The sequence below is a fragment of the Bombus terrestris genome, chromosome 5 (assembly GCF_910591885.1).
Source record: "Bombus terrestris chromosome 5, iyBomTerr1.2, whole genome shotgun sequence".
Classification (NCBI taxonomy): domain Eukaryota; kingdom Metazoa; phylum Arthropoda; class Insecta; order Hymenoptera; family Apidae; genus Bombus; species Bombus terrestris.
Genome location: NC_063273.1, coordinates 2,761,049 through 2,786,226, shown reverse-complemented (window position 1 = coordinate 2,786,226; position 25,178 = coordinate 2,761,049). Strand labels below are relative to the sequence as shown.

Genomic DNA, 25,178 nt, shown 5'->3' with positions numbered 1-25,178 from the left:
TAGACGTCCATATTTACATATATAAACAAGAATGCTGATATTTAAATACATAACTTTTACATTAAGGTTTTACATATAGAAGGATGATTCATGAGCTTTTTAGTAAGCTACGTACTCGAAGCAAAATCTTCCTTCGTCAACGCTTATTTAATTTTTATATTTCCGAATCTCGATCCGTGTGACTCTGATAAGATGGAAAAAGTCCTATCTAGTGGATCGAAGGTAAAGGCATCACTGGACAAATATTTGTCTGATGTACCTTATCGTGTTCCAGCTTAATTGCCATATGTTATACTCTCATACTTTGTGGTACACCTTCTGTCTTAGGTAAAACGCGCGTACGTGCCTTTATAAAACGATATATTTTGATGAGATTTAGCGTTCTATTAATTCTAAGCACTCTGGATTTAAACGTTAAATTAATCTTTATTCTTGAAATTAATCTCTTACGTCTCCTAGGTTTTAATTTTGAAATTACATTACTCGAAATAATTTTTACAGTAATGAAAAGGTAATATGGTATGGTAGATGATATACATCAAACGTATATAATCTACGAATAACGAAATGATAGAATGCCATAGATAGATAAGAATAATACAAAGATATTTAAATTTTGATATTAAAACATATTCAAATTCTAAATTTATTTGATTTTAACATCGAACATAAAGAATACTTTGTTAAAATTCGTTCCCGGTTTACCGAACTACTTACCATAATCCATTACATTAACTTTCATCCTCAGAACTGGCGAGTCATTAATTGAAACATTTTCTATTTTTTATTAGGAATTTTTCAAATTACTCCTTCGAAACTAATAAAGACAATTTTTCTTACACTGTTATAGACAGAAAAAGTAATGCTATTCAAGTCTGAATTACTAACAAGTAGATTAAATAAAGTACATATTTACAAACTTTTTAAAATTCTTTTTATCAACAAATTCTTCATCCCTTGAATCATCGGACTCCTAAAAGGCAATGGACACTCGATCTACAAACCACAAAAAGAATAGATCTTTTTCAATACAAAATTCAACCCCCTAAAAACCAGTTTCATACAAAGCCAAACGATACCATTTACCTCGTGCACAATTGGAACGTAAAAATCATCGATCCGTAAGCTGGAGGTGGCTCGGTTGCCGCGTGAAACATAGAAAAGTCCTAAGCGGGAAACGAGGGAATCGCTCGTACGAAAGCTTGTAGGCGAAAAATTGTCGACGTAGCTAGAAAAGCGTAAAGGATAAGCATATGGTGGAAACGAGGGAGGGAACGAAGTCGACGACGAGTTGAAGACAAACGGTAAGCGGAGGAAAGCACTCGAGCTGGAGTCGAGTGTCCCTTTTCGTGGTTCCTTTCAAGTTCTCTTCCGTGAGGCAAGCCGAGTCCTTCACTGCTTTTAAGCTCGTTCTCGTTGGAAGGCCGTCCGGGTGAGAAGCTGCTCGGATGCCAAGAGACACGTTCCGGTGCAATTCTGAGCGCCAGCTCGCGCTAGCTTACCGGATGTGCCAAGAACAGCCTGAGCTCCAGGGTTGAGGGGGTGGAAAAACGTCGAAAGGACTTAGGTTCGTGGAAGAACAGTGAACAAGCGACGGGCAAAACGGAAGAAGAAGCAAGGGAATAATGCAGCTAGCACGCCGTAAACATTCGGGGCCATAATATGAAAACATTGTCGGATGTAAGCCGGAAGGCACACAGTAATGTGCTGAGCTTAGCTAGCGAGCCTGGTGCCGCCTCTCGCTTCTGTCGGCGCACTGCCACGTCAGGACGTCAGGATTTCAGGCAGCTACACAACTCTCGTTCGATTCGTGGGATTCGCCTAGCCCAAAAGCGCTCTCAGGCCAGCAGGGTTGGAAGGACAGGGTGCAAGGAGCGCGCCACGTGGAATTCCAAACGGCTCCAGCGTGCCATACGCCGCTGGTGAAACGCTGACGAATCTGACGCGCGCTTTTTGCCAAATTGTTCCTTAACTCGGCGACCGGTCCGCGGAAAATTCGGGGATAATCGAAGCGCCGCGTTGTTTGCGTCGCTCGCGACTCGGATTCACGTGCGTCCGTAAGTCGCGATCTAGCGCTTGTAATCGTCGCTCGGTGTATTCGATGATGGATTAAGCGCGCTCCCGAGACCAGTCGGTGTGTTTCAGTTCATGGATGAATTAGACGCAGAAGTTCATACTGGCTTTTACATGCTGGTGTTAGTTCTCCTTTGCATTTTTGCTTTGATTTTTAATCGACTGAAACTAAAGTTGTAAATACATTGTTTTGACTCATTGAATATTAACAGAACGTAATTGTGCGGTTGTAATAATGGTTACTCTACGTACTATACTTCTTAAAAGAATAAAACAATAAATTTTTATTAGGAAGATAAGGATCGTAGGTTTATCATAATAACCAGCACGTTTAAACATCGTAGCACTTCATTGAAGAAAGCAACGTAAACGTTTCATGGGATAAATGTACTTTCTAAGTGTCGAATTTAGATTTCTTAATAACATGTACATATAAAATATAATAAATCATTCCTACGCTTATAACTTTTTTCATCACATTCCTTATACAATCTACATTTTCTCTAGCAAAGAAAATCTTCGATTTTACCAGGTATAAAGTCTTCTCGAAGAAAACTAATCCACCAACGTCTTCGTCGACGGACCTTCGTAAAACGAGCTATTCACAACAGACACCAGCGGACATTAGTGATTTCCCCCTTATCGTATCTCGATCTGACGTTCACGAATAAAGGGGCTGGCTAGGAAGCGCGCATAGGCCTCGGCGATAGGTGTGTAAGTTATATCGGTGAGAGGCGGCGATAGTGAGGCAAGGGCGACTGTACCGTCGACAGTACAAATACCTAGAGCTACTTAGAGAAGAGGGAAATGGGACTAGCCATTTAGGGCAAACTACCCCCGAGTTGGCTCACGCGACTGATCTTATCGTTCGCCCAGTCGGTTCCCGGCTACGGAACGCATACACTCACGGTTATCTCGCTGCAGAATTGATTTCTTGCATTCGTTATTTCCCTGAGACCTCGCCTGGTGTCACACGCTCGATCTTTCTGCTGTCTGCAATGACTATACACGCAACAAAGTATCAATAGAAATGAGATATCAGATATGATATATTGCGTAATGCACGAAAAGTAAGGTAAAATCAAGTTAATTGGCTGCAATTAAAATTGGCGATATTACATAGATTATATCATGACGAATATCATGGCTCCTTTTTGCAGATATTATTTTACTTGACTGGTCTATTTTCTAAGATAGAATTGACATTCTCAGATCGGTCGGTGAACAGAGCGTCATTTCATTGGCGATCGAGGAATTTTCTGAAAAGGAGGACTATACATTTATGGTAAATATAATCGAATGTAATGTTTCCTAATCAAACAGTTAAATACTTTAGTAAAATTTTTATTTGTTTTGCAAATGCAGAAAGTACAAAGTGTCATTATATCATTTTGTTAAATTTTTCTAGGAAGCTTTACAACTTTTTTTATTATTTGAATTTTTTATTTGAATTCTAAAAAATTATAGTCATGAGTTCTATTACGTTGGTAAGTCCATTTACTTTTTACTATACTGTGAATTGAACGTAGGCAGAGATTGACTCGATTGTGTTTGGTTAATATGCCTGAAACACAGTACGTGCGATTCAGTCAATTTACTGTTGTGCCTAACAGGTGTCAATTGGATTTCATGAATAGTTATTTATTTTATACTGTGTTCTGCTAATTAATTTCCTAAATTCGCGTAAAATTTAAGTAAATAGGTGAACGATGAAAATTGACGAATTATATTTATGTCATTTCTTATTTTATATAAGAAGATAATTTATTTTATTGAAGTGATTGAACGTTGCTTGACTACCTGTGCTATTATTTCTGTATCATATGTCAAGCGTTATACTATCGTAAAATATTCACATAAAAATGAAGCGATAGCTGAAACGGAAATTTTAAAGAAACACCGACTCACATATTTTTCAAGAAGAATATTTCATGATGTACTAATATGATATGAAAAATTATAGCTTCATGTACATGCCGATATAATATATATATATGATAATGATATTGATAACTCAGCAAAGGTATATTAGATTCGAATGTATAGAATTCCGTGGTCGAAAATATTACATACGTATTTTATAGATACTATTTTTTCTACATTTTCTCTGTAAATTAAAAATAATTTTTATCAACTTTGGTAAGCATTTAATTTGTTCTTAAGAAAGAATATATTGAGAAAAAAGGTTGAGGTATTCGAATTATTTAATAAAATATCTATTTACAACTAGTGCTCTAATGTAAAATTTTCTATGGCGCGAGTGATATATATTTTCAAAGCCACGTATCAGATTCTTGATTCTATTGAAAATATCTCATAAATTTTGTTTGCAATAATCATATAATTATCTCTACTATCATACATTTTAATTCATTCGCAAAATAAAAAAAAAATTTCTAAGAGAAAAAATTATTGACTAAATCAAATGTTAGAATTGAAATATTTTCATGAGTCATGATATATTTGTACAAAATTGGAAAGAAATTTCATTCTCCCGATCATGGAATTTAATGGGACACTAACAAGATACGTGTTGATTCGATTCGTAAGAGATTCCTGTTATGGGCCGCGGAATCTCATGCCCCTCGTGTTTGCAGTTCACGCGTCGACATTCGTCATATTCCAAGATTTCGATTGAAATCCATCCCCAGACCAGGATTCCTTCGAAGCAGTCGCGTAGCGCTCGCATACTCAACTTGCTGCATTTTCCTACGGATCCTGCAGATTAAACGGGTTCGATCTTCGGAGTAACTCGAATCGAACTTAACAGTCGGTTAAGTCCAGACGCTGGCCGTTTAGTTAGTCCGTTTAGACCAGAGGCCACGAAGTTCGATCCGTAAGCCAGTACAGTGTAGGGACTGAAGAGGGTCAGTCGAGATCGTGGAGATTTGCTAGTCCTATCTCGATTTGCATAAATTCATAGTTTGCGGCTTAGATCTAAGGACGTAAGGAAACCTCGCTGAAGGGACCACGAATATTCTTGACGCGAGAAGCTGATGTTCCTTTTACTATTAAGTACTTATAATATTTGACAATAACGATATAGATACAATTGTAATATATACATATTCTATAATATATCTATCTCACTGCTGGCTCCTTGACGAGTTAACTCATCGTTAATTTCCTTTGGTCAAATCTAAAAACCGTTAGTACAAATTGGCCGAAATATCTGTATTCTTACGAACGATAGTGTACTTCTATGTACATCAGTTTCTTTTTTTCATCACAGTCTTTTCCGAAAAATTGATCATAAACTGATTCGCAGCTTTCAATGCTCAATCCTTTCTCCATTGCTCGTAGAACGACGTAGTCGTTGTAGAACGTAACCGAAATTCGACAAAAGTCTGTAGCGACGAAAATAGGTACTTCCGACGCGTGCACAGGCAGACAGGGCCCGCGGGTGCGCGCTTTATGGAATTAATAAAATATTCACTCGACGGACAGACGGCAAAGTAAGGCATATAATAATTTTCAGGCACGCCACCTTGTGTGTTGTCTCCGGCGGTGCGGGTCGTACGTGACCGTTATCGCGAGATCTGATCAGAAAATGGCGCAAACTCCGATAAATAAGATAAATAATGTAACGCGGCTTCCGTACAGGACACAACCCCTTCCCGCGAAAAACTTCGAAAGTCGCGTGCACGTCCATCAGCGTGCCGAGCCCTAATATCGTGTTTCGCGCAAAGCGACCACGATTGGCCTCGTTCAAGGAGATTCGCTCTGGAACAACCATTATCGGCCCGCTTTCGCCATAGAGTAAAAGTCGTTACACGTCTATCGTCCGATCGGTATCATAAATTGCCACTGGTCTAGTTTTCTTCGTGCCGTGTCAGCCTCGACGACTGCGATACTTCAGAGGTAATAACGCCACGCACAGGCATGCGTTCCTTTCAAAGGCTATTAGAATCGATCCGATAGATATACCCTGAGTGAATTCTAATTACGATCTTCGATCGTTTTCATCGTTGATTGACTCTGGCGTGATTAAGGCAATCAGTTAGTCCTCCTTTCTAGTAGCAGTTAGAAAAGAATCGTGTGTCGTTGGAATGAAGGGGGAAGATACATTAATCAAAGTGCATCGTACCGGTTGCAATAATCTCCACGTCATACGGCAATCTAATGTTTTGTGACTAATGAGCGTAAGACGTACAGTGGGATTAACTCATTCTGAATTTAATGATATTGCGTGCTCCGTGTAATACAGAAACTCTTTTTAACAAATAGAAAATGTCTTGCTTTCATAGAAATAATTGCGAAGAAATAGTATAGTAAATTAGATAAGTCAGTAGGAGCTTTATTTCTTATATGAGTCATTTGTTTTCTCTGTCTATGTTAAAAGAAAATATGAAACATATCCTCGGAATATTTTCCAAATTATAATTAGTTGAAAGGGTTAATGGAATGAATAGGTAATAGATTAAACTGAGATTGAAAATGCTGCAAATGAATTTATATGAGTTGTGTAAGATAAATATGAAAGTCAAATTCTTTTAGTAGTAAAATATTAGCCACTTCTCATAGGAAAAATAGTCTTTTTTCTGCAATTTAGTATAATTCATCTATATTTGCAGGTAATAAAAATTTCTATTTGTACATTTTGTTCCTACAATTCTGGACCGTTACTATCACACTAATCCCATTTCTCGAATGGCTACAAGTTAAAAAAAAAAAAAAAAGAGGACTGAAAAACGTATTGTATCTACAACATGTAGCAAGTTTCGCTTTTCACAGCATGGATATATTGTTTACAAAATATTTTAGATACAGAGGTATCATCCACATCCCGGTGCATACATTTCGCAAATGCATTTCATGCATGCGTCATGCATATCTATTATCTCCATTGATACTACCCTAAAGCTCGAACTATACAAGTTGCGATAAATTTTATGTCGAAACCCGAAGCTCTCAAATTCTCAACACTCTCTACTAATTCGTTCTTGAGAGTAACGATATACGCCGCGAAAACCTCAGCTTTACTCGTAAATTCAACCACCAACCACCGGCGAAAATCAAAATACAAACAATAGATTCCAAATCGTGGAACTACAGTCACATTCGTAAGTACTAAGACACTTAAGGAGAAATAAAATAAACCTTGGCAAATCGTTAGAAAATTGTGTAAATCTTTAAAAATTATTATCTCACCCATTAAGCTATAAAGAACTCGTACGTTCAACATCGTAATAAAAAGCTCACAAATTATGTACCAGATCATTTCGTAAGTGATGTCGTACGGAAATATTAAAAAAATGTTAAACGTGGAAAGCTTATCATATTAATAAATAATAAGATCCCGAGTGAAGTCGAGTCGTTAAAAATCTGACATTTTTAATGTCACAACTTAATGCGATATTAATTTCTTTTTAAAAGGAAATTTTTTTAATATAATATCTACTATGAAACGTTTATATTTCAACGCATGATCTATCCTAAAATACCAAAAGAAATTTGAGAATTGCTTCACAAAACAAACGCTATACACGATATCGATTGTAAATACATATTCGGAAATTATTCAATTATAGTTAATCGACTGTTCGATCTGGATTCAACGAAGATTAGTCAGTGTCCTAACAGTTCTGAACAAGACAGTACATTCTCCCTATAACATTTCGTAATTTCGCGAAGAAGTTGAGCCGAATCGAATCGCGTTTTGTAAATTATTCCACGATACACGAATTCGCATCGAGATATTACAGTAAAATACGCACGAGTACGTGTTTTCGTCGATCCTTAACCCCGTGAAAATCCATGGAACGCTGACATTTTTAATGAACGCGGAAGTCTGAATTTTCATGGGATCCGGACGGTCTGAGGATGCGCGATAATCATTAGACATAGATTCGCAGGGGTGACTGCCCGTTCCCCCGCGGCCCATTCGCCCCTCTACCTCGGCTAGCTAGCGCCGCACTTATCCACCGAAATTCAGGGTCCCTCCGACGTCGTCCCTCTGCCCTCCGACTCACCCTTTCGCCCTCTACACCGCGCCCCCTTCTCTGTTCTGCAGGATGCAGTTCCGCTCGCAAACTCAAACTGCAGCCGTGGGGGATGCACAGGGTGCCGTGGTGGTGCAGTCGGTTACCATGGCGACCCATCGTCACTGGACACCCTCATCCCACGGTCCACCCACGTTCAACCCCCCTGTGCACGGTGATCCAGCGGCCGGACAACATCGTCCCATGCCGAGCCAAAAACACTGGTCTCTTATTACGCGGCTAAGCCCGTGAATTGTCTTCCCTCCGAGCCCCGTTTGGTCGTTCGCCTTTCATGCGACTCTACCCAACCCGGTTCAACTTGATTTTCGACTCCCTCCGACCCTCTCCGCGCGCCCTTCGCACGAACCTGCTTCCACGTTTCTCCAAGACACCATGCGATGTCGACTTCTGGAATATCGTGCGAATTCAACGATATTTTGAAGTTGAACCAGTGTTTGAATATTTTTCGTTCTTGTAATTTCGGTTTAGAAAGATGGAAATAACGAGTGGAATAAAGTTCACGAAATTATGGACACGTATCGATCCGGTGTTATTAATATGATACGAAGGTCTCGTGTAGACAGGTTTTGTATGAAGGTGAATTTTAATATCGCGGAAGATTAGAAGGTTAGATGTTCTTCGAATTACAGGTTCGGTTAATAATGTAATAAAGTGAGATTAATGTATGTTTACGGCATTAATAAACGAAGTATTTCAAGCTATAAGAATAGATATTTTGTGAATTTAAGTTGTATGCTCTACGTGTAGCAGTATTTTTATTCCAACATGGATAGGACATATTATAAAAAATTTTAACGAGTTACATCAAGCGGTTTGAAAAATGTACGCAGCAAAGTACAATTTTTTGAAAATATTCCAGCTAATTCATTGGCTATTTCGAGAAAAGAAGAGAAAATTTTCTCTACAAATTCCCTCAGTCAATTTCTACTTTTTTTATGAATCCACTCATTGTATTTTTTTATTCTTTAATATAAAAAACATTCATGATAGAAAAAAAGTTCTCAATCCATTGCTGTATGATGAACAAGGTGTATAATTATAAAAACTGACAATTTACTTTCAGGTTTTATCGATTTCGTTGGTATGAGACATCAAACACGCCTGATAAAAACTGTTTTAATTACTGTGACGATGACATGGCAGAAACTTAGAAACTAATCAAATGGATTAGCCATATTGGTTCGATAAATGAAAGAGCAACTCGTCAGAGCTTTTACATAACCAAGAGAAGTGGTAACGTCTTAATATCAGATATCCGTCGACTAACCGGATGACAGCCACACCCTCTTTTGGTCACGCGAGAGACGACTTTTCAAAGCCGCCTCAAGCAGACATAATTAATGAAACACAAGGGAGTGGAAAGTGTAAGCATTTTAACGGCTGAAGTCTCTAAAACTTCTAGATCATTTCAACCCGCTTCACGATACGTTTCTCTTATAATTCAGAAATATAATGTCGTGAAAGTACCCTTTTATATCATCCGAGACTATTAATTGCGGCGTTTTTAAGATATTTGAAACACAGTCAACGTAAAGGATTCAAAACTGTCTGATCATGACGAAGAAAGAATTATTCAGTAAATTGTTTCTTATAATAAAAATAAATTGTATACAAATATGTATTTCTCATCCTTCTTCTTATTGTAATTCAAACTTTGAACTAATCGAAGAATTGCTTATGGTTAGGTAATTTTTCAAAAATTGTAGATTTCAATACAAAAGTTCTATTTTGATTAATGATATTTTATAAATAATTAATTAATTAAGACAAACAATAACTTTAATGATATTCTTCTCTAGAAAGTTAATATCTATTGATGGTTCGCATTTACAAAATAATATTAACAAATTAATTTCACCACGCTTAATTTAACCAATAATTTCTATAACTATGAGATTCAAAATTAATGATAAACACAAATCAATTTCAGGTAAATTAGTTCAAATTCTTGCAAATACGAACATGAACAAAAGTGAAATTATACGCAACGATATAGGGTATCTTTAAATAAAAAAATTACTATTGAATGACGAGTGAATTCGCCTTATTCGATTAACAGATTAAGGAACTAATCCAAGATATAGTCAACAAAATACACGAAGACTTTCGAAACAACTCAGCATGACAATCTTCTACAATCAAAACAAAATAAGATTTAGCCAAGCTTCAGATCATTTCCGCGTGTATACCCTCGACGATTTAACATTAATAATTCGACTTACGCAATCGCCGTCAATAATTAGTACACAGGACACGCGCCTGAAGCGACAGTAAATCCTGGCAACGCGTTTATAGATACTAAAGCGTTGGCTACGGCTCTGAACGGGATCGATCGATCGAACTTGACGATACGATCGGTCGTTTACCATTACGTATCCGTATGATCGTATCGAGGGGTGTACAACCCCCTTAACGTGTGTTCCACTGGCATAGTGACCTCGATACCCGTATACAAAACGGGCACATTCTCGTCGAGCACACAGCCACGCTCATGCCTGACCACGCCACGTTCCCCCCGCGTCTGTTGTGTACATGGACACGCACGTATTGGTCCTCATCGATACCGATCAAATACCAAAGATTCTGAGGCAGCCCGAGTGTATGTGCCCTTCGACCGAGGCGCCTGTTGCACGTCGCCTCTTCCTACGAAACATTCCTGAATTTCGCGTTTCTGATGCTTCCGATCGTCGCCCCTGTACACCTGCAATGCCTCGTGGTTAGGTGTCGACAGACTTTTCCTTCTGAAACCTAGAAAAAAAAAAAAAAAAGGGGAAGATTGTAGAAGAATTTGAAATTTTAAGCAAAAGTACATGTAATTGTGTTTGTGTTAATATATATTTTTTATGGAAGATTCTTTATACATTAGTTGTCAGTATTACGCTATAATATTAATGTCTTTTAGCATTTAACACATTTGTGCAATATAATAATGAATAGACTGAGGATGTTTGCGCATTTATGGAATATTGAAATACGCAAAAGCGTACAAAATGCTATTATACCTATAAATATCTAAAATAAATACTCGTTATAATACTTAAATTATGAAACGAATCTCTATTTAAATTCTATTTCTTCGATTGTATTCATAAGGATTTTGCATAAACATCTGCAGTCTGATAATAAAATTTCACTCAAACTATTCCATTTTACACAACTTGAATTATTCAAAGATTTCAAAAGAATCGAACAGCTATCATCGTAATAAGCTCAATCGTAAGACCGATAGTAGCCACATTATCCTCTGTCTGTTATTAACTGAAAACGTTGTAAACACACGATTGAACAATTATCGAAGATCCCGATCAAAATACCGATCGAAATAACGATCGATCATTGATACCGAATTTATTATTGCATGTATTTGTCCAGCCTAATGAACAGCGCGCGGCCGACTCAATCGTGTTGCTGTTGCACGCACACGTGAGCATGTATACGCGTCATAGACGCGATTACAAGCGTGGATATAATATATACACGTATACGCCGCACCCCGTGCGATCCCGTGTTTATTTCCACAATCAGGCGAGTCATAATACTATTATCAAGGGGTGAACCATGGGGGGAACCACCGCGTCGATGTATCGTGGCACACGACCCACTGATACGATGACCCTATTGAATGTACAATATCGCACGTGGGTTGACCCGCAGTTAGGCTTCAATTTCGATCTGGCTTCGACGGATCGATGATGCGTCGGCGTATTTTCTTTCAAACATTCGATGAGATTTCTTTTGCTTCAACTGGCTAGAAGCTGGATATTTTGGGGGAAAAGTCATGGGTAAGTACGCCGTATCGAAGGAAGCATCTTTTAATGATGAAAATTTTGTTAATTTGCGTTAATATTTTAATTTTTTAATTGAAAACAGCTTTAGTGCCATTATCTATCTCCTCAAAGTAATAACACGAGTACAGAAACTGCTTAATCCTTAAGTGCATAATGTTGTCATTTGCAAACACACCTATATTTCCTAATATACCAGACACATTGCACTTACTGCATGATATGCTGAAATATCAGTATGTTGAAACAGAGAAACAAACACAAAAGAATTACTTCCGCTTTATTATCTTATTACTCCTATAACTCGAGCGTCTCTAATTTATGGTTGTTTTTCTTTATTTATAATTGTTACTTTTAATGTTATATTCAAAATATTATTTAACATTACACTATTTAAAATGTTGTGCTATACCTATTATCAGAAGGTAGGTAATTTATAGTATTTTTACAATGACTACTCTATAACTTATTTATATATTCTACACACGGCGCATCCAAGGGATAACTACACTCAAGTGAAGCATGCTAAAACGTGAAATATCCAGATTCGTATTCTTCTGGCGTATAATTTCGTAGTATAAAAATTAGATATTTTAAATTGTTCTATTATATTTGAAAGACTATACATTTAAGGTTTAATATAGAAGACCTCAATCGTAACGTAATTAAAATTGTTGCCCAAACATTTACACCTTAACTGCTTAATATGCGCCTGGTATATCCTATTTGCATATAGATCACGAAGAAGCAGTTCTTCGAAGAGTAATAGCACACTTCCTGGAAAAGGTTCAAGGAAATGCCATCTCATCAAAGATGCACTACTATCGGAATATGAGACCAGACCAAATTTTCAAACGTATAATCGGCATTTCGTTTGGATAGTCGTTAGTATACGTGGCCGTGGTTGATTTATTGTGACGGCGTACCGTTGTTGCCAGTAATTTTATCTCCATCGAACGTTTTTCCAGGAAATCGAAATCAAATGGGGGTATTAATATCTCATTGTACGGTCGCGTGTCGGCGACACTTTCCCAGCGTGCGCCGCGGTTTTCCATCGGTTTATTTCTCTCCCCCTTTTTTCCATGCGCATTAAAGCGAGGCGACCGCCAGTCCACGTGCAACGAATCAACCGTGGCTCGCTTTTGGAAACGACAAAATATTCGCGATCGTCGAAACAATTACTCGCTGTTTGCGCTCATATTATCCAATCGCGACGGTGTCAATGAATATAATGACGCGAAGTGTTTGCGTGTAATTAGCATGAAGGTGAAATGACCGGTGAAAATGACGCGTCGCGAAAGGAATTCCTGAAACGACCGACTGAATTTGTAAGTTAATCGGTTTCCCGGGTCGCTCTCGAACCTTTGCCCTTCAAATCTCGATCGGCCATTGGCTGTTTTCACGATTAATCAGCCTCGTGTTTGCTTTTAAATCATACTTTCGCCTTTAAAACCGCCCCGACGTCGTTCCTCGTCAATTGTACTTTTCAATACGTACTCTCTACACACCGTCAGTGGATAATTAACGACTGAAGCGTCGATCGAAAATAATATATTTCTAATTAAACCGATGCGCCATGTTAATTTCAACCCTAATTAGAAATGTTACAAATTATCGTGGGAGATTAGATTAGGTTGATTTGATACTCGTAAACTGGTAGAGAAACCCCAGATGACCATTTTTAGGCAGAGATTGATACGAGTATACCGTTTACATAAACTATTTCAAAGAAAAAATTTCAGAAAAATGTCAAAAAAGATGAACAATTATCTATGTTGGCGATTAACGTTTCATTGTTCGTTTGAAAATCATGTTTCGACATAGATATAGACACGTTTTTTCAATTGATCATTAGGATCGTTATTTATCTTCGAGCAACTACAATAGCATCATTATTAGGATACATATTACGAGTTACATATTAAAAATATTATAAATATCAAGATTTGTAAGAAGAGTATAGATAACGTTTAAAACGATTCACGTTAATATTAATATTTATTGTACATAATATGATGACCTGGGATATATGTATATAATTATTATAAATGTATACAATACAAATATTGTAATTGGTAGAAACGTATGTTTAAATAATAAGCAATAAACTAAATGATGCTGAAATTTCACATATGCAAAGAAAGATATATATCTACTACATATATTAAGTCGTTCGATAAGTTGATTTTGAAATATTCAAGATATAGGACATTCAGAATCACAGAGACATCAGAATCAATAATTTCAATTACCTATGATATAATAATAACTTATTAATTTATTAAATTTACACATTTACGTACCTATAATATCTTCGATTTCACGAATTTATCTTCCCATCAATGCAGCTTTATTCTGACGAAATCCTTAACTAACCGGTTGGTTGTTGCTCAAATGTCTACTAGTCCGTGAATAGAGTGAGTTTCGAAGGTTATTGCGAATAAAGATAGTCCCTTCTTGATAACGCCGTGCTAAGATACCATAGTCCCGAAGCAAGTGGCATATCTTGATTGGGATCTTCAACCCTCGCGCAATCCAACCTTTGCAGTCGGTGCACAGAAGATTTTGGATTTGTGTGTAAGAATCGATTCTACTTGTATCAAATCGCAGGTTGGTACGAAACAGGAGTGGAATACGTTTCGTGCGACGAACTACAAATAATATGAGAATATTTAAATACGAGAAATTTTATAGAAAATAATTAAACTACTAATGTTTACGCGTTTATCGAAAATTTAACAGTAAATATCTCTTTTTACAGGCAGTTCAAATGACAGATGCAGTGAAGCATATTAAACCATACTTACAAAATTGAAATTTGTCTTTTATCATTGAACAATTAATTTGAAAGCAACGAGCAAATTAGAAGAAGATAAAAAGAAATACTAAAATCGATTTGTAAACAAATTCTTGGCATAAATTCTATTAGATATTTGAAATCAAAAAATGTAGTGCTAATGATTAATGGAAAGAAGAGACACATATTTGCAAATTCACAGAATACCGTAAACGTCCCTGGCATATGGATACGTGTGTGATGATCGTTCTATCGATCTCCTGTACACGAATTTCAATTTTTGAATTTCACGGTGCACACGAAAGTGGTAAATTAATGATATTATGTTCGTGTAAATACGGCAATGGCAGATAATATGTAAATAATTTCAAGCGGCATCATTAAACGAACTGTTACATGTTGCAACCACATTTATCAGGCGCCGCAAATAAATCGTCATTTTAATTACTCTGCGATACTTCTAACCTTTATCGTATCATTTTCTTCCATTTCCAATGTTAAAACCATGTTAATTACACTTGTGGAAAAGACTAAAAACAGACACATTCAGTTTTCTCTACCGAGTGATGTACATACTGTAAACATAAATTTCAATTCGATAATGAGAATACGAAACAAGAATATGTATAACAAATTTAATATTATGGTTTTGAATTGGTTGGATTGACTTACAAACTTGCTTTTCCATTTATGTTTCATCTTTAAAATTACCTTTGTAAAAATATAAATTCGCATAAATATACATAGATGATCTACCTACAAGCGCTATTGCACCTTTAAACACAGGTAGGTCTCAATTCCTACTTCAACGATAACCACAAACAGCAGTCATGTCGTAGGTTCTCCCTTAACAATTGTCGAAAGAAGGGTTCGGTGCGCGTGAACGAATTTCGTTTCCGGTGTTCGCATCAACGTTAAAAGTTGCTGGTGATATCGTGCGTGTGTACTTACGGACCTACCGTCACGCCCTTTAATTATCATACCGGCCATCACGCCATTACACTTCCGTATACAATTACTTAGCTGCTGTATCGTCGCTACTCGCAAGATTCATGGGAAGATGTCGGGCATCAAGATTAACCGCGCTCGCCATTTCCTCGAAATAGAATCGTCCCGGTAATTTATCGCGATTGACTTACGTGCATACGCGCATTTTATATAGGCGTCGCAGGTAGAATAACCTACAATAAGCATAGAGAATGCGTTGTTTGTTTCGTTGAAACAGTGCATTACGCATCATCGAAGCGGCGATGAAACAATGAATTAGTCAACAAGTGAAAAGCCAACTTTTGGAGGCGGGGCCGATGGAGTCGCGATTTACGGGCCGGGAATGAGGTGCGTTATTTCAGTAAAATTTCCTCTCATCGCGTCGATCGACGCAGAAAAACTAATATTTCTGCGCTGGTATTAATTACATTATAAATCCACATAATCCCACATTATCGCACGCCCTCTAATTGCCATCAATAATTATCGTATATCTGTCAGCGGCCGAGAGCGTTGTTAAAATAATGTTTAAACTGCACGCTTTAATTACATTGCTACCTGTTGCTGGTTGATTGCAAAATAAATATTTATTTGTTTGAATATTAATCCGTTGCCACTCCGTTCTCTACCAATGCCAGACGATGGGCGCGAAAAATGAATTCTTAAAGCATACTTTGAGAGAACGAGTTGAGAGGGACGATCGACAAATTTTTAGGATTTTAATCGTTAATTATTAATTAACGCTAGGTTCGAATATATTCATCATTCGATATTTATCGTTCTTACAATTTATTCATTATTATTATTATAGTATATGATTTTTAGACTTTGTAAAATGTAAGAGAATTAAATTGTAAGGACGATGAACAATAAACAATTGGAAAGGTTGTTCATTTATATGAACTATTTGGAAAATCAATTTTTCTCATTTGTAAGAAGAGATTCAGGTTGTAAAGAGTTAACAAAGCGCAACTTCAATATGATCCTTTCTAACACAAAGGAAAAACGTACAATTGTCATATAAACTAATAAGTCAAACAAAAATTGTACACTCTCAATTCGTTGGGAAAAAAGACAGAATGCTCGTTCCTTCTCGTCCTTTATGAACTTTCCACGAACGATGTAAACGCATGGCAGTATCATAACTTCAAAGTTTGAAGTACTAATTAGAAACTTGCGCAACCGAACATAAAAAGAGCAAAGAATAAAAGGATGGAGAAGGATGAGTCCCGAGGAACTTCGTAAAAAAGATCGAGAAAACTCTATATGCACAAGCTCAACAAGGCGTTCACCTGTCGCGTATTTCGCATGGCTAGTTTAAAACGTTTAATAGTTCATGTATATCCGTGCGCGTATTAAAACCTTGCAAACTTCTCGAGCCACGTTACGGTAGAAGTTATTAAACAGCCGGTAAAATTTACTGCGTCAAACTTTCCTAACTTCTCCAACGGCCGCTGTAATGGTTTCGATATTTAACGAGTGTCCAACAGAAAACCGTTACACCCAACGAAGGAACAGTTGCGATACTTTGTATGATAAAACGAAGTTAACCGACAAGACGAAGGAAATCGTAGTTAAGAAAGACGGTTAAGAATGCATTATACGTTCGACTCAAGAGGTGGTCAACGTGCGTATCGTGGGCTGCACCTGTTGGGGGCCCCCTTAAGGTGCACCGCAGCAGAACCCCGCTAACCTCTGCTTAATGTTTGTGATGAAGACGTTGGTCGAACGCGGACGTTTAAAGGCCCAGTGTCTGTTACATGCAAGCCGCGTGTCTTTTAAAAAATCACCAACCGACAATTTTGTTCGCTTAGGTTGCTATTTAAAGAAGGCTGGTATTTAACTACGATATATAAAATAGTTTAAGTATATTATAGGTATTTATGTATCTTCGAATTTCCTAAAAATGCGTAAACATCTAATAATTAGCAATTTGTCGTCAGTTAAAATCATAGATTGAGTTTTATAATAATTGAAAAAAATCGGTTTCTTTTGTTTGATTAAGTATAAATATCTTACTAGCGTAATGGAATCAAAGTTTTGCTAATTCCTCTTATCACACTCACCTCGTACAACCGTTATAAAATTTGACATTCTAGCGAAGCGATACCTTTCTTTCTGCAATATTTCGATGGTAATAGTAACATGGACCGTGTAATCGAGAAAAAAGAAAGAAGAATGAAATGAGAACACGATCGAGTGGTAGAACATCTTCGTAAAAACCTGAACTGGCAACGGCATCCGTTCGTTGAAAACCATAGCACGAGGTGAATGAAGGAGGATCAGGCTTGGGTAGTCGTTTTCTCGTTTCCGAAGGAAAGCTTTCACGCAGTCTAAAGACGTTCCTTAATTGAACGAGACTAGTGTTTGCACCAAAATCCAACGATGGTCCTACTCTCGGCGTGGCACTTAACAGGCTTCGTTAAAAGCAGAAATGTCACGACGAATTATAACAGCGGCTGGGTACCTTTGCCGACCTCAAAGGTCGATAATTCTTGATCGACTGAAAATCGTTTTTCCATTGAACATAGAACACTTTGAATCTATGGACCGGTGCGCATCATCTGTATGTTTCTCGAGAAATAAAACGAACACGACTGATTCAAGCGTTAATTTAGCTGAAACGCCACTCGCCGTTGAAGTTCAACCGTTTTCGAAAGTGAAAGAGTCGAAATTTCGGGCGCTGCAAGTGGTACCTCTTACGGATTCACTCGCGAATAGTAAACGCGTATATACGAGTGCGTGGATGCGTGCGTTCCTGAGTGCATAGAGGAACGTGTTGCGGGTTCGCGCCACAGAACCATTCGGAGAATGTGCTCGGCCAGAACGAGGTGGACAGGATTTCGGTGCCATTACCACGGTTATTGTCCACTGGAAATCATTAAACTAAAATCTAACTACGGACTAATATTGTAAACCTGCCACCTATTCCAAAAGCTTTCCTGCCAGACGGTGGAAACTTGCCACGCGCATAGAATCGCGAAAACGTCGCTCGCAAGGCCAGGCAAGTCGAATGACGAGTTTCTGCGAACGTTTCGCTGAATTGTCGAGAGAGAAGACAAGGATACAACGCGACACGATTACCGATTACACGAAGCAACTCTTCGTCAAGCGAATACGTGTACTGCAATCCTTTTCAGACGATTTCGCTGTCGCTAACAGATTCGCAAGTTGAAGGTGCGTGGGATTAGTCATAAAACTTTTTAGTGCTCAGGACAAAATTAAATCTTTTAATCGAATAATAAATCTTGCTCGTACTATTTTTCAGTAAGATATCTTGTAAAGTCCTGGATTCGTAAATTAAATTAAGGATTTATATACTGTACTAAATTGCAGCGAGTTATATAATTATCATTGTATATTTTGAAATGAAACTGGTTGATTTCATATTGTATATAAAAAATTACTGTTCTCTAAAAGACGTGATATATAAGTTTGACTTATGTCTTCCACTTATGACTTTCGCATTGCATAAAATCGTACAGCATATTGTACACAGAATGAAATTGTTGATAAACCTGTATCATACCAGTCGACAGTTAAAGCAAAAACTGAAAAAGTCGCAAATCTATGGACGAACAAAATCGACATTGTGGGGAGACCAAGGACTGTCTGGGAAGGAACTCCTGCGTCGCGAACTTTAAATAACAATTTCACGGGAGAAAATGAGCCATCAAAAACAATGCGACAGTTAAAAGGTTTAATTCGACTGGTCAAAGGTGGAGCAGACCGAGTCTGTTTGGCTGCAGTCCTGCAAGCCGAGGGAAAGCGAGAAGCGGACCAACGGCGGAAGGGTGGAGAGTAGAAAGAGAAAAAGAGCAACGAAGGGGGATGAAGGCGGACGAGGCAGAGGCGGATGAAGAGGACGAAGTTGAACCAGTACCTTTCAACCGACGTAGCCGACCTCCGTGCAAACGTAGATACGCGTATACTTGTACGTCGGCGAATTATTATGGTAAAACGGATACGAAAGCACCCCGATATCCTCCGTTAGCGGGCCGTGTTCGAATGTACCGTGGCCGGGATTCGTATGTATGCGAAGTCATACGGACGTGCGTACGTGCGCGTGTTTTCACGGCGCACGGCGTATATCCTCGGCTATGAGTAGTTACTGGTCGGAGTAGGAATGTTAATACCGCGGCTGTCACCGGCAGAACACCAGGACCACCAATCCGTCCGACCGGCTTCAGACTTTTCCGACTATTCGCCGTGTGAAAATCGAACGCCAACGATCCCTAAGCTACGTTTCGACGCTGACTTTTGTTTAATTAATGCGAATTTGTTGACGAACGGTTTATTTTTTAATTTTACTACGTTGTCTGAGTCATTTTCAATCTAATCGTGTTTCTTTCAACGTATCGAAGGATTTTTCAAGTTTAAGGAATATATGAAAGAATCGTTGTTAATATGTTTGATTTCTCGTTTCAATTTTATGCCACAATCTTTTTGAAAATACTTATTTTTAGTTCGTTTCTATATATAATAAATATCTTATGTCGAAGAATCTGAGAAATGAATAATCCAGTCAAGTGGATCGTTATTTTTATCACTTTATATCATCGATGTAACACGCGAGTAAGTTAAGAGTAATTAATAATTACCAGTGTATAGATCAGTAGTCTCTGATAAAAGCAAGAAGCTACGATACTTCAACGACGCTGATCTTAGTCGTCTAATCATTGAGTATTTGAGAGACAAATTTCACGTAATCAGAGAGCGAGTTGCGGCAAGGAGATTAAAGATAACCGATAGAGCAGAACCGTACTTATTGTTACGCAGATATCGCAGATGAAGTTGATACGGACATCACCAATTAAAGTTCTCCATTATCGCCGATGAGAAATCAGTGAGCATCGCTCTATGCATCGATTATGTATTTGTTTTTTTCCGATTTATTCCCTCGAGTTTCAAAGGAGACACGCGATATACTGCGAATAATAAAATAATCATTGATCACATTTAACTCTATGTACATGGAATTTCAATTGGACTGGTACGCTTTTTTCGACGTTTATGAGTAGACGTATAAACGTATCCAGGAACGAACTTTATATTCAAAAATATTTTCGTTCTTTTAAAAAACATTCACGCACATACACACGTGATCAATCCGTGTGAACATTATAAACGTTGCATATATGAAAGAAATTGTAAAAGAATAGCTATCAGTTTTTGACTAGACTCTACAAATTATTCCAAAAGATTGAACTTCTTTCTGTAATTACTGTTTCGAGTAAATCATTCGAGCAATTATTTTAAGAGATAGGGGGTTATTTGAGCGATCGTTTCTTTTAGAATAACCGATACCTTTTTCTTCTACCTTATGAGATTTTCCATGACAGTAGAATCGGCTCGTGCCCACTGACGTGTTAGGTGAGATCGGTTTGTACTTCGGTCGCTGTGCATCCAACGCTCGTATATGTGTACACTCGAGGCTGATGGAGTAGGAAGGTGGAAAAGACTGACTCTAGGGAGTCGATGCTATCGATTCGGTCGATCTATGGAACCTGAACGCTCACAAATCAACCTCTACACCTATTTCCCTCTATTCTATGTACGTTGCTAACCGATAACTATTACTTCCCATTGCTTAAACGCGTCCCGTTCTGTATATATTTTGTTCAACATCCGAGAGCGGAGAGGGAGCGAGGAGGAGATGCAAAGTCGTGTCAAACGGTAATTACTTGTAATTATCGATTTCGTGAGACACAATCGAAGAAAAGGCATCGCTAGTCGAATGGAATTTTAATTAAAATTCTGTCAACGATCAGGCATCGCCGGAACGAAATTAACCGGATAATATGAAATTGCGCCCTGAACTACTTAACGAAGTTGTAATACGGATATACTTTTTCATTTGAAGGAAACTGAAAAAAAGAAGGGGAAAAATGCCGTTTTCCGTTTGGTACATTAGCCGGGGGCTCTTGCCGCGCGCGGCTTTCCCGCGCGATTAAAAGCAAAATGACGTTAATTAACGTGAACGAGCTTACAAATATACTGCTACGCTGTGTAACTCCATCAACTTGGCGATTTTTCAATGCGTTTTCTTCCATCCGACACGGGCACAGTTCGAGTTTCCTGGCCTCGCAAATATTCGATTTCGCGAGACACGAGCGAAACCTCGACTTCTGGACAGAGCCGTATTTGAAGCAGGACTCGTAATTGAAGCCATTTACATACGGTGGATGAAAGTCAATTTGGAATTTCTGATGGTAATTTGTAACGTGAAATGAAACGCGGTATTGTAAAATTTTTAGGTTGGTCATAATCTTTTTTAAATTTCAGTCGAAAAACTACGTCGACTGTCGTAAAAATAAAAAACATTTTAACATTTTGATCATATTGCGAGATCCATATGTATGGACAGAGTATTGTGACAGATGTAGATGTGATAGATATGAGTCACTCATGTTGATCATAAATTGAAACCAATAGAAAAACAAAGTTCACAGACATTTTTTAAAGATTTGCCTTGGAATTTGCAACCATCGTACCATCTCGTGATAAATAAATTTATTAAAATCGTTTAATCAATTATTACTAACTATTTATCTCAATGACGTGCAATTAATAACTTTATAAAAAGTGTAGTTGATCAGTTTGGTTCCTAAAAGATTCGTATATGTATTCAACAATGAGATTGGACGAGAACGTGAAAAGAGAAATATAATATTTTTATAAGTATAGGTGGCAAAATTCATATCGTAAACAAACAATTACACAAACATCGAATCAAACATCCATGCACTAGCTTTAAGACACACTGTGTACATACTGACGTTTAATCACGCGAAACGAGACGAGGTAACTGCTTTAAAAACAAAACAGCCTATAAATACGAACCTGATTAAACAGCGTGCCGGTGGATAGTAGAGTAAAAACAGAAACCGCTGAAACGGAACGATATCCCGATGAAGAAACGCGAAGGTGAAGAAGCGAAGGCAAAGAAAAGCCGCGGATGATACGTTGTCCCTGTTGTTGTTTTTGTTACAGAGTAGAGGAGAAGTACGTCACGGCGGCCGACTAGCGAAAGCTGCGCAAAAAAAACCGCAACGGTGGAACCCGGACGGTCTGTAAAAAAGGAGGAAAAAAAACCGGAAAAAAAATAGTGAACCGATCCCCACCACGTTTCCCTTCCCGACGCTTGGTCGACGGTACGGTCAGTGGTAGGGGTGGAAATGAAATCGACAGGGCGTCCACCTATCGGTCCGATGGCACGTATACAACACACGATCGCATACATGGAACGCCTTGCACACGGTGCTGGCCGATGCTTTGTCCACGTGTGTCGCGATACGTAGCACGGACTCGACCACACCGCCACGCGACTGCACACACGCTCTCTGTATGCATGTGTGTGCGCGCATGTTGACTGATCGTGTGTACGCCGACATAACTAAACAAGCAACAAGTGACCTTAAAATCTGCGAATAAAAATACCGGCTACTGATCGGGTATCGTGCGCAGCTGCGAGCCTGCCGGTGGCAAAGGGGTTGCAGGGTGTGTTTCGCCGTGCCAAGGAACCACCAACAACCCGTTGCCGCATGTAAACACCGGGATCGTAGTTTAAAAAAACAGAAAAGAAAGAAACAAAAAAAAAAAAAAAGGAAAAGAAGAAAAAAGAAACCGCTGCTGGCAACGTCAGTTGCGCTTTCCTTTTTTCCTCCCTCCCTCTTGCCCGACACGCGCTTGTTTCTGTCAATAGGAGAAAAGTTTTACCAATCAGTTACGCGCGCGTAACTTAAACCGGTAGCTCAATCGTTGATCGATCTATTATACGCGTGTGTATACGTACATCGTTTTTTTAGTATTTTTTCTTCGCTTCTTTGAGACGAAACTGGTACGCGGCATTGCTCTGTTAATCGTCGGAGTTATTCACGTTGGTAATTGGTGTACGCGTGTATGCCGAGTTGGGCGAGTTGAAATGTAGGGACGGTACCTTCGGTAAAGAGCGAGCTAAGTGGTTTGCATAATGGGAAGCAAAAATTGTGCGACGAACAGTAGTGGAAATTGTAACGAAACTGCATAATTCATTGAGCACTCGTTAATAATATTCGTTACTTTACGAGTGACGATAATAGAATGACGAAGGTACCTAATAGAAGGTATTCGAGCGTGTAAAGGTTTTTTTCATCGAAAACTTGAGAAAGGAACCCCCGCAAATTGTTGCGTCGAGTCGATCGATCAGCAGCTATTTCTTTTTGCGGAAACAGCTGTTTTTTTCGAAAAGAGAAACAGGATTCAACCCGGGGCCGAGATATGAAATTAAAGAGCAACAAGTGACCTCAAAATGTACGAACATAAAAATGCGAACGGCCGATCGAGAGTTTTACGCGGCTCAATCGAACTCAAAGCGGTAAGCGAGATGATTCGGAAAGGGGAATATGGGGTTAGAGTAAACCGAGAGGTAAAAAGGGGCGAGAGTCGACACGGCCGAGGGTAGTTCAGATAGATAAATACTTAGAAGTTACGCTGCTTTATTGACCATTTCTGACGTCATCGGCGACTACAAAGAAACCGAACCCCTCTCGTGCATATCTTGGGGGATAAAACGAGGGGTACTGGGTTTTCATCAGAATTAAAAGCACAAACATCGAGATCACGGAACTGCTTATACAGAGTTAAACGAATTTTTTTTACTTCTTTAAAGAAACTAACATAAACAATCTGAAATTTTTTATTTCGCGAATAAATTGCTTAAAAATTATATTTCTGACGATAATCAAACGTTCAATAATAAGACCTAAGACACGTAAATAAGTACGAATGAATATTTTCTAAAATTGAAACAAAAAATATTTCAACGCTGCATACGCAAGGGTTTAATAGGCTAAAAGGGGAAATCGCAGCAATAGAATCGCGCACAAAGAGAGGAAAGGTCTTTGATTCAAGCTGTTTCTACGTTAGTTCCAATATCAGCCGTCTAAGCAAGAGCTCGCCACTGTCCAGCGACCCTTTCACCAACACAAGCAGGATTCAACCCCTTAGCACACACGGATACGTATCCACAGACGGGGGTGATTTTTCTTTGGAACACCGACACAGAACCGAGTCGTCTCACCGTTAGGAACACAGACTCGATACGAGCATGCATCAGTGGGGTTGCGAGTATCCTCGTTTCGCTTCGAAAGCGATAGCTACCCTCTCTTTTCTCGAGAATCGCGCATGACCGAAACCATTCGCGCTCTTCCTCGCGCTATCTTCGTCGAAGCAACATCAAATGAATCGCTCCTTCCAGAGGACATAAAAGTATTCGATTGTTATCGTTAATGTCGTTCACTGAGGCTCGTATCAGCTTAAAAAAGGGGAAAAATATCGTGTATTTTCTGAATTGACTAAACACAGTTTAAAGTTTTCTTGCTTTGGAATAATAATTTATGTTACGATAAGTTACTTTAGAATGACGGTATTCTCGTAGTACCATTTTAAATATCATTTTATACTTCCATAACCAATTATGCTTTCTTTGTAAAATAAAAATAATCTACATTGCTATATAAACCATCTTAGTAACCAGTTATGCTTCTTTTGTAA

General features: G+C 38.3%; 2 long non-coding RNA genes across 2 annotated transcripts; one reads left to right on the top strand and one right to left on the bottom strand.

Annotated features, from left to right (window-relative positions):
* The first annotated feature begins 2,545 nt into the window (after positions 1 to 2,545).
* Positions 2,546 to 9,572, top strand: LOC125385077. The gene is made up of 3 exons (XR_007224031.1): positions 2,546 to 3,148; positions 3,234 to 3,358; positions 9,139 to 9,572. It is a non-coding gene; the product is annotated as an uncharacterized LOC125385077 (long non-coding RNA).
* A 310-nt stretch (positions 9,573 to 9,882) lies between these two features.
* LOC125385076 lies at positions 9,883 to 23,238 on the bottom strand. The gene is made up of 3 exons (XR_007224030.1): positions 22,488 to 23,238; positions 14,164 to 14,511; positions 9,883 to 10,823 (listed from the first exon to the last, which is right to left on the bottom strand). It is a non-coding gene; the product is annotated as an uncharacterized LOC125385076 (long non-coding RNA).
* Positions 23,239 to 25,178: the final 1,940 nt, after the last annotated feature.